The sequence below is a fragment of the Manduca sexta genome, chromosome 12 (genome assembly GCF_014839805.1).
Source record: "Manduca sexta isolate Smith_Timp_Sample1 chromosome 12, JHU_Msex_v1.0, whole genome shotgun sequence".
Taxonomy (NCBI): domain Eukaryota; kingdom Metazoa; phylum Arthropoda; class Insecta; order Lepidoptera; family Sphingidae; genus Manduca; species Manduca sexta.
In genome coordinates, this window is record NC_051126.1 from 9,122,809 (window position 1) to 9,134,937 (window position 12,129).

The window sequence follows — 12,129 nt, forward strand, 5'->3', positions numbered from 1 at the left end:
TGTCTAGGGAAATTGGACAGCATCCAGCCGTTCCGGTAGGATTTGACAGCTGTTAGAAATTGCAAAACTACGCTCAGGAACTTTGTACACATTTGTAATTGGTTAACGGATAGAAGTGGAAGCTATTTGACGGAGAGCAATCTATAATATTCTGGAAAGTTAGGAAATTATTAGAAGAGAATTAGCCAAAAAATATTGTATATAAAAACCAATTTGTGGTAATTCGTTAGTGATTAAATAGCCCAAGAGCTATTGTCCCTCCCAGGCACTTAAACCAATTAATATAATATTACTAGGCGGTTAGGGTCGTATTATTACTGCATTTGGCTCGTTCCCAGACAAACCAAGAGGCATTGTTACAGGCTTTTCGTTTTTTCCCTCTTACAATACAGAGCAATGACCAGATACAATGATAAAATACATATTAACAGTCATAAAGTATTTAAAGAAAATAGAAGAAATTTATATATTACCATTGTTTTTTTTGTGTTGGTCATTGGAACTAAAATTATAGTTTTACAGTACGTGAAAGGTAGTCAAAAATAAAATGTACATATGTACTACTAACAATAATCCTCGTCAATTAAACATTTAAATGAAAATTAAAAACTAGGAACTCCACAGTAATACACATAAAACATAAAATTATTAAATTTTGGACGTCCGCATCTGTGCGTTTTATGAATGCTCTATTTGCATTATAACTTTGCCTGCAGCCCGCCGCCATCGGAACCACGTTATCGATTCCCTTACATTCCCAACTAAAACACGCGTCATCAATTATTATGACAGCTAATTTTAGTACACACTTTATGTAAAGTTTAATATTAACGGTTAACCTTCGTCAGTTTGTCAGTTGTCATGCACGGGCAGTTTGCGCGGACGTCAGTCACGACTGGCAACCCCGGTTATTAATATCCCACCTCGTTAGTAAATTCTTATCTTCTCGTTAATGGCAACACTGGCGATTTACATAGCTGTTGATAGTTGTATGAGTTTGCAAGTCAAAGAAAATATGGAAATATGGCTATAAACTACCATAGACTTGTTTAATGGGCGTAGGAGACGTGTTTTGTCTGCAAAAAATATTTTAAATAAATTTCCTATAAAACACAATAACTACTACACGAAAATAATTTAATTTTACATATTTATTAAGGCTGGTATACTCAAAGACAGAAAGAAGTTAACTGATTTAATTCAACGTACGTGTATTTTTAAACTTCATGATAGTTATTCATAATATTTTAAGTTTGGCCCGAGACAATAATATTTAAGTTTTGCATTGAATGAAGATCAATACGTTTTTATACTATCAGCATAACATACAACTCTTAGAAATCTTACTATAGTCCAATAGCTCAATAAATACTTATTGGGAGCTGCTGTAAAAGACTTAAGGAAAATCAACGAAGTAAAACACAGAATCTTATTACACGTTCTTTGACATCAGATTACTTAAACAGCGGTGAGAACATCGGTTGGGTTAAAACTGAATGACAAGTGTTGTTAGCACCTTCTTAAGGCTCGAGCGAAAAAAATCATGTCTCTGGCAAAGGATAAAATGCGTTAGAGATGAGCGCTAACAAGTAATACTCATTTCATAAGCCGTAGTGGCGAGTCAATAAAAACCAACCCTACTCCTTACACATTATGCCTCATATCTCCGATTGTTATCGTGACAATCTCGCGATCGTATCTCTTGAATAAATCAACGAGGGCGGTATGCAGCGATTGCGCACTGGTAATATACGAACTTCGCAAAACCTTATTCACTATTCCTTTCTATTGAGCGAGGTATGTTATTGGGTTAAACTTTCGTATATTGTACTAAGCCGTGTTGGTAAAAACGACTGCGTAAATACTGAATACTCATGCAATATGTTTTTTAGACAATCCGAGACATACATAAGTGAACTATTAAAAATACCACATATTAATACAAATTAAATAATGAAGATTCTGTTGGAATTCTCCAGCAAATTGCGCAGCTAATCTACAGCATAAATGATAATGATTCATATCCAGTCAGGCGAGACAAAACCATTCTGCATCAAACGGCAGAGATAGTATAAACCATAAAAAATGCATAAAATAGAAATGTAAGCAATGATGAAAAATTCATCAAAATTAAGCCAGGCTTTTTTATCCCCGCACGGCAAAGTAACTCCATTAATTAAACCAATATGAAATAGGTAGCCTACAATGTAATCCAAATGCAATATCAATCAACAATAGTTATCTAAGGCATGACTTGTTGACGACAAAAATTATGGCGGTCTCTTACTATACACACACGAACTAACTGCGGAAACCGCCTTGTCAGTACAAGCCATTATAAAAAGCCTGTTAATTCTTCAGGTTCCATCCAAAAGATTTATTACTGACAAGAGGAAACTCGTGAGTATCATGCGAAGTCCACAGCATACGTAGCTGCCCGATGTAGGGGCCGTGTAAAGCGGTACTCGAACAGAATATATTGTGTGTTAATGTATTCCTATGTTTGTTAACGCGTACTATCTTGAATAATTGGAGTCGACCGTCGAGTCCCGGGGCCTGCCCACTGCCAGCTCACAGGAACTTCCGTGCACTGGCATGCGTCTCAACGTTACTAATTTCAATCGATTAGAATATCGACAGCGTCGTAAATCTTCTTCACGTTTTTTAATAATTGATATTTACACGTTATCTGAACGAATAAGTAATTTTATCATCAGAGACACGCTATCATAAAATATTATGGTCATGTTTTCTGTGTGGAAATCGCAATGTTTTAACGTCCATTAGTATTTGTCTGGGTATTATAATATTAGGGATAAGGGAAATAACTATACGAAAAGGATTATATACGGAGACCACTAAACAAATATATTAATATATACTATAGTATAGTAACTATACCATTGCTATATTTATCCTTTTCAAAAAGGTATAAAAATCGTTATTACGAAATTATCACTCATTCATTTTACAGTTCCCAAACAAATTATAATTACACAATATAAACGATAACTATATTAAATTGATAAAAGACCTAACAATTACATCTACCAATATTTCAATTATAAGTTGAAGTAATAAATCTTTAACTTCACATTATGCAAAATGATAAATCATAACAAAAGATAAACAATATAAAAGTTTTGCGAAATTTACGACAGTCGTGTTTGATAATAACACTAAATAACTAGACCGTTAATGTCAAATGTCAAACTAGATGTTATATTCTAAAATCATTATAATCTCATAACTTGCTCACAATTCTATGCGCAAAAATAACTTTCTTCGAAATAAGGATCCTATCTACTGTATACTTTTTTGTAATGAACTAATGGCTATACGATATTTTCTCTACTTATGTGCAAAACTGTCTTTGCGTTAACTTCTAACATCAAACTTCTTCACAAACTTTCTTATTATTAATATTCGTAGGGTGCATCTTAAAACTGATGACTCTCAGAATATTCAACGGGTGTTATACACAAGTAGTTACTTTACTTTGACACGACAGGTGGCGGAATCGAATCTCGAGCAGAGAAATATTTGTGAGGCAGTTTCTTGCATCTGGTTGCTTGTTGTCAATACCACCCACGGCACTCTAGAAAATTTCACTCGACGTTGTCGTAATCTATTGACAACATAAATTCCTTATCTCGAAATTCTACTCTTTCTAGCAATTTTAGAGAGCCTCCGTATTAAATATTTTTTTCTAAACCTTGGAATATATAACAGTTGCAGTAACGAGTCCTTAACACTGAATTTTTATTCGCAGTTGAGCTTTTGAACAAGTCCGCTGCGCGGCACGGCCGTGTGTCGGCGGCCGGCTTTATCAATTTAGTATCTTATCTGAATCTGCTACCACGTGATGTGGCCGCGCTATAACACGTCAGAGCACGTCATAGTGGCGCTCAAACCTGCACGACGGGACCAGTCGACGCGCCGCATACTTTCATATTATGCTTATCACACACGGGGAATCTAAAGGCGATTGTACTCTTTACATTTCTTATAGAGCAGGGGACTAGTGCGCGTGTGGCCCATAGCTTCATGTCTCAAACCGAAATACAAAGTCGCTGTATAGACATTAGCACTTAAAAGAAAGGGTATTATAAATTTTAAAGTAGAATAGACAGCGTGTAAAAGACGGTCCTATTACCTAGAGGACATACAACAATATAATACACTACCTCCACGAAAAACTTGAACAACAATAGGCCCGAAACAATCATAAACTATTAAAAGCAATTGTAATCTTTGTGATATATCGCCAACACATGAAAGAGATCATTCTTTTATTACTCAGCTTATGATAAACGCCAAACATGTTATAGCTAAAATGCTATATGTACTTATCTACTTGTTGTATAAAGCCAGACTATGTAAAACTCCCTTTACGTACCTGCGGAGTGCACACTGCGCACGTATTGCTCTCGGGTCAAACACAATATCAACTTATCGCCCATAAAGGAGGGGTAAATGTGAAGGAAGGTTTACGTTCTCAGATAACAGCCCGCAGATGTAATCCGGACACCACGCCTATATTCGCACATGCCTGCGCGGAACACATGTTCGTAAAATGTTATGGTTTGTACAGAGCTCCTATGTGAATCACAGGGAATACAGGCTTAATAGTATATATTATAATATATTTAATAAATGTAAGCATGTAAAGCCATTAGTCCTGCGCTTGATCTCTCTCCGGTCATGTTGGATTGCCGTCTCATCCGATTATGAGTGTGACGGAACAGAGAGTGCACCTGTGTATTACACATACTTGGGCACTATAATATCTTCTGTCTATGTGGCTGATCTCCGTTAAGTTTTGATATGTCCCAAATACAAAACACTGGGTCATTACCAAATCAAAGATAAATCTAATGCCTAAAAACCCAATAGCCCATTCAGGTTACAAGTCACGATACATGGAAACGAATCTTATGATAGCACATATACAATGTAGTCAGACATACAAAAAATATTACCTTCATTACTTGTGCAATTAGGTAAAGCCAAATAAATTCAAATTCACTCATATAAAGTACTCAATCGGCATCACAAATAACCACATAAATGCCTATTTAACTATCTATGCACATAATTTTCTCGCATTTCATAAATGCATTTTGGAATTAGCTTTAGATAGATACCATTACAGGTGTCCATTATTGGTTCTAGCAACCGTATTATCAATACAATACGAAGTAATACAGTCAACTGCTAAATGATATGACACACAGTAATATGACAGTTTATATTCGTATGATAAGCTAAATATGTAATTCGCAAACAATTTACATGCACGAACTGAAAGGGGTTAATGATTCGGAAAATAAGGTCTAACATTAGCAATTATCACACATGATTCAGTTATCATAAAATACCCCACACATAAAATAAGACCTCACCTTTATACAAAATTGTTTATACTCACCGCCTTTAATGGAAACATTACGGAATAAACAAATCGAGATGTAAAGATAGGAACGCTATCGCAGTCAATAAACATCCAGTAGCAACAAGGCAGGTGAAAATGACACGCTCCCACGTTTTGTATGCAATTATGTAAATATTATTGTTGTGGTTTTATATTGTAATGAGCGAGCGACGCGGCCCGCGTGCCACTGGCGGCACGTGCCACCCGCTATCTGTATGTACTCTTACAATGCCAATAACTTTTCCATAATATTATTACTACGATAAAACAAAACGGCATTTATTGAACCTCTAGTGAACAGAAACTGTGCTATAAAGAAAAATCATAACTTTAGTACTATGGTCTTGGTGCTCATTTTAATGGTATCAAGCATAATAATGTTCCAAATTGAAAATAATATTAAAAAGTTTTAAAATATTGTCGATGATGATATCGGCCCTATATTATATACTGTCTCACTGTGGAACACAGGCCTGCACTACTACTCAGAGAGATTAGGCCCTAGCCCACCACGCTGGCCTAGTGCGGGTTGGCAGACTTCAGAAATCCTCAAAATTCTTATATAGAACTTCCTCACATATATAGGTTTCCTAGTGACTGGTGACCTGGTGAATTCGCAAAAAATACGCACATGACTTGAGAAAAGTCAGAGATGTACGCCAGTGGCGAAAGGTAACTAGACATAATATGTAGGTAGGTACTAATATGCATAAATATTGTGCAAATCGTTGTAATGATAATTTGATTTTAAATGAATTACGAAAGAGAAGCCGGTAGGAATCGGGTTATATGGAGCCTTCGCCACTGATGTACGCCCTTAGGTTTTGAACCCGCGAACACTTGCAGCTATGAATAGTGATCATTTAATGCATCATTTAGACTATTGAGGAACAATTCGTCGAATAACTTGGGGAATAAAATATATTAAATAACCTATTTACACATACATATTCGTGACTATTTATCTTTACTCAGCAAGTATCTAAATCAGGTGATAAATACAGTGGATAATCCGCGATGAACTTTATTCCACAAACAAGAACAATAAAAAAAAATGTGTGGTATTAGCACTCGCCTTATAGAGTATGCATTCATTATATGCGAATGGCTGCTACTAGCTACTTCTTTCACTCAACGACCTGTCACCGGAGCTTAATAGCGATCCGCCATAGCGCTATATTATACGCGCTACGCGATCTCAAGCGCGCTACACCGCGCTACGCGATTTGTAAAACTCCCGCGCGATTATGCTTCATATGCACGCTACAATTCATAAAAAATAGGTATAAAACTATGTATTAAAATAAATAAAACCCATTAACACTCTTGCATAAAGGCCTAGTATTCAAGACTTAAAATTCTTTTCATGTTTGGTATAAGGTGACATATTAATTCAGAACCAATAAAATTAACCAATAAAATACACTGAACATTTATACATTGTCTATAACTATTCCTGTAGACGTATCAAGTATTTACATTAGTAATGTAATTCTAATATACACATCTATATACGCTTATAATTAGCTTATATCCCGGGAACCCGACACAACATATAGGCACTACTAATATGCATAAATGCGGTTAGCAAATCGTTCAAGAAAATTAGATTTTATATTAACTCTTGGTCTCTCGTGAATCGCCGGCGAGCCAAGACAGCTACATGACATTTGCGTGTGTCACGGGATTATAACCTTATATACTACATATATACTACATAATAAGGTTATTTTTCCGTCACACGCGTAGCTGTCAATGTTTGCCGGCAAACATTCAGCTACCTCACGGGTTAATCATGAAGCCGGCAGGAATCGAGTTATATGGACCTTTCGCCACTGCCCGATAGTGTTTCTTGCTCATTTGTCAGTTTGCATGACGCAAAACATGCGTGACCATAAGCTTTGTACGTTTTGTTCAACATTTGTAAAATTTTTATAGCTTTGTGTTGTGATTACAAATCGCACGCTAATATGCCCTCATTTTAATACATTAGCATCAACCGAGTATAGCTTGTGATATATTGTTTAACACTTGGTGTTACTGAGTTTTTGTGCTACTTCTTCAGTTTAATCATTCGCGTACGTAATTGAAAAATATTTTATAATGTTCTGTAATGCTTGTTAATTCGATCCTTGACTTATAAAATAAACTGACAAGAACTGTAGTTTAAAAAATCATAATGTTAATACAACTCTTGCAAAATTAATTTGGGCATACAAAAACAAATGTTGCTAATTCACTACACTCGTGCCACGGTATCAAGGAATATTCGAATGGTCTTTCGAATGGTCTGTCCAATTCAAATCACTTCGCGATTATTTCACGCCAAAACAGAGTACGAACGCCCATATTTCGTCGAATAAATTTATAATTCCAGTGCTAAAACACAACATCATCCATCATTTGTTAATAAGAATTTAAGAACCAAACACTGGTCGTTAGCGTGTCAAGCGCTCATTTGGAATATTCTTCGGCGGCAGCGCGTGCGCACGATTACATCGAACGTGGTTTAATACGTCATTTTACTATGCAAGCTGATTAATCGGCCTATTAGTCCCTTTCTTACATATTAGTATCCTGAGAACCATATCAGGTTAACGATAAGCAATTGCTTGCCGAGTTAAAAGTGACCAATCGTTGCCCTTTTTGAAAATAACTACATGCGATCAAATATCAAGTTTATAATTCTTGATTCATAGCCCAAGAGCAGATAATAAGGTTTTATTTCGAGTAATATTTTTGAGAAATAATTGTTTATCTGATAAATAAAATTGATGCAGGCTACTTCCAATAGATCGATCTGGAAATCTTTGGGGAGGCCTATGTTCGGCAGTGAATATCCTGCAGCTGATGATGATGATGAAGAATTGTTAATCTTGTAAACGAAGTTGCATCCAAAGAGGCCTTTTTTTAATAAGGTACAATGATTTGCATGCCAGAACATAATATTACTCTAAACTTTAATTTTCAGCTTTGTAATACTCGGGTTTAACTATTAGGAAATATTTATTGAGTAATATACATGTACATGTATATTTTATTATTATTTATTTTATGAAATCAATTAGATTTAATTACTCCATTTAGATTTAATGATCTCTTATCTCTACGGAAAAAGCGGCGATAGCCTAGTACGCAGGTTTAAAATCCATAGGCAGCACCTTTGACTTTTCTAAAGCCATATTTGTATTCTTTGTGAACGATAGCTTACTTTAACGGTGAAGGAAAACATCGTGAGGAAACCTGTATACCTGAGAAGTTCTCTATAAGAATTCTGAAGGTATGAGAAGTCTGCCAATTTGTTCTAGGTCAGCGTGGTGGACTAAGGCCTAAGCCCTCTCAATAGTAGAAAGGGTCATGCTCAACAGTGGGGCAATATATAAAAAAGAGCTGATATTATTATTTTTAGATATTATCTTCAAAGGTATAAAGACTTTAAATCGCTTATCCAAGAATTTATGGATCGATAAGCTTCCAGAGCCTTGGATGCTTATCACAACCCACATTGCTCGTAACGTTTCGTATTTTACTCATGTAGCTAGGCTATTTAAAAAAGGAATTCAGTTGGAAAGCGTTAATAAACATAATTCAACAAAAAACTATTTTCTATAATTTAAAAAATGCATTACCTATTTATAGAAAGCACGTAACTAATGCCACATGTATGGTAGTAATTAATTAGTCAGAAAAGCTAATTAATATGAATACGTGATTCTATCATCTATAAGCGTGGCTGTGTAGAATAGGCGCACATTACTTTATTAGGCAGAGGACTCATCAAAGTCGTGTTGAGTTGAGATTTATCTTCACTCGATTGTCCTTAATTGATAGAACGTATAGATAAATAGATCGATTGATTAAATACTTCGTCTCGGTCGTAAGTTTGCACAATGCTAGCATTTTCCATATTGGAGTTACTGGTTTTCAGTAATTTTTTGTCTTATTATGGATTCGAAGATTGTTGTAAAATTTCGGATACAAAAATTTAAAAGTACTTGTTCAATTTTAGATGTAATTTTATATTGAAATTATAATAATATTAGTATTGTATACAAAAATTTAGAATTTTAATAATTACTCACTATTGACATAACTGCGTTCGCTGACGTTTAGCATTTGCAGAATTGCCGCCAATGCGCATAATGCTTTTTACTTAACCCAAACGGACTCACTCGCAGATTCGCTCGCAAGAAAGCGTGATAATGACTCATCTTATTAATGCAGTTTCTAATAGAAAATTTTACCATCTTCAATGTCACTTCTGTACGATAGAACCACATATATTGCACTGTATCAGAGACTAGGCTCAGGCGAACAAAATTGGGAAATATTTTTAGATATTCTTTTTGTGCCTCCGGCTTACAGTGGACGGTAGTAGAATGTTTTTAGAGATGATTTCCATGGTGCGCTGGCTATAAATTTTAATTATCCTACTGTACTCTCTATACTATGTTTTATAGTTTACATTTAGAAAAAATATTCGTCTTAGTATTGCGTGCTATGTAATTACGAATGTATAAAAATATTGTTTTCAGAAAACTTCCTTGAGACTACTAAAAGACGTATTACAAAACCTCAAATTATTGAATATGTAATTGCCACCGTGACAATTACAAGCTCGCGGCTGTCGTGCGACAAATGCGCGGGACGGTTGACGCGACGTCGCGTCTCCCGCGCCGCGTCGCTGCGACTCCACTCGTTAGCCACGCGCGATTTATACGCGTTACTGTCGCAATTTATTATTTTACAGTGTTAACCGTTCGGATTTATTTACATACGATGAATGTTGAATTCCAGTGATTCGAGACAAGATATACGTTTCCGCTCCGTTTTGAAGAGGATAAACAGTTGTCACATCATAACGAATAGCCGATGCTATCTGTACTTTGTTGCGCTTAGATTTGCATGGAACTTATCACTATAATTGCAGATAAAATTCATTTCACCATGCTATTCGCAAAGATTTTTTATTATTACCTAGAAACAACTTATTTTAGCAGTCAAGTTTGCGAGGGCTTTTGTTTTGTTGTTTAAAAATCTTTTTAGCAAATATAATAAATAAGTATACTTTGCTTTAATATTTACACACCAGTATAGTGCATCGTCGTGCAACAATAATTTAAAGTGCTACGTAAAATTTACTAAAAAAATATCTCAGACCGTATTGCAAAGACAGAACATTACCCAAGAATTGATGGTACTAAGCTTCTCGCCTAATAAAACGCTACAATTGCCCATAAACTATAGTATTTATGCCCTGTACAGCGGTAGGCCCATCCGCGACCACAGCATAGGGGCTTACCACGGCTAACTGGATATAATAGGTATTTCCCCAATCAACGCTACAGTTCTTCAACGAATTGTATACAATAGATTAATCAATGTTGCAGTTACTTTGGTCCAGCAAACGGCCTAATATTCCACACAGATGAGATCCATACTAGTTAAAGTATAACATACACAGTTACTTAGGATGTAACCTCGCCGAAGCTCCGTCTCAGTCCCTTAAAGTACATTTGCTATAATATCCACGAGTACAGTCAACAATTATCAAATGTCGTAAATCATTTTTTTACCATTCTTCGTGTCTGTGTAGACAACTTGCAATTGATTCCTCACGTTCACGCGAGTCGGAAAGATTTCTACAGCTGTTCGAGAACCCGCCAATTGCGCTACAAAGCGCGCTGCGCCATTTACGTGTATTGGAACGTCCGTTGGCGCCTTCACCGCCGCACGCCTCCCCCGCTGCATCGGCACGCGCACCCGACCAATCACCGTAATCTATTTGAAATTAGAACTTCACACGCGCGATCACAATCACGTAGTGCGCGGAAATCATCGCCATATTTGTTTTCGCGGCGTTCCGTTTCGCGCGGCATCGTTAACCATCAAACGCGAAATAATATTTCAAACATCAATTACACCATCAGTCAAGTCTATCTTCTGTCGGGGGCAGCAATTTTGTCATTCAAAATCGTTGAAACCAGTCCGCGGCCCGTTATGGGATTAATTAATGGTCCGCTGGTTGCTGGTCGGCCATAAGGCGATGTAAACGAGTGCTTGACTTGTCTCACATGTATAAGAAAAACGTTAGAAGCGCGTGTCTGGATCGTGACTACATCAGTCAAATCTGCGCTTGATATTCAGGGGATAGCATTCGTTACTACAACGCGTGCGACTCCCATACATAATATAGATTACTTGCTGAATACATTATTGTAATGCGTCCAGTTACAGTTATAAATCGCTTTATACAAGCTTTTTTAGACGTACATTTCTTACGTATTCGGTTAATGATCGACTAATAATGCGTATTCAATTAGATTAATATCATACGACAGATGAGTGAAAAACTTAGACCAACTCGCTATCATACATAAATCATTACCTTGCCTCGTATTTATCCAATTATTATAATTTTTATAATAAAAACATAAGATATTAAATTTGAAAATAAAATGAGACGGAATATACATAATAATGTTGCTACCGACATAGTGCAAACATTAGATTTATCGCACAGTTGCATTAAAAGCTTCACATTCTTGTTATACAGTATCTACACTATAATACTTGAGCAAAAAAATATACTTTTTAAAGTGAACCCTGCCGTGTACACTTGCGCGATCTGTTTCCATCGTTCATATAAAATTTATTTTAGATACATCAAACATAATTTTAAAATAGGTAACTAC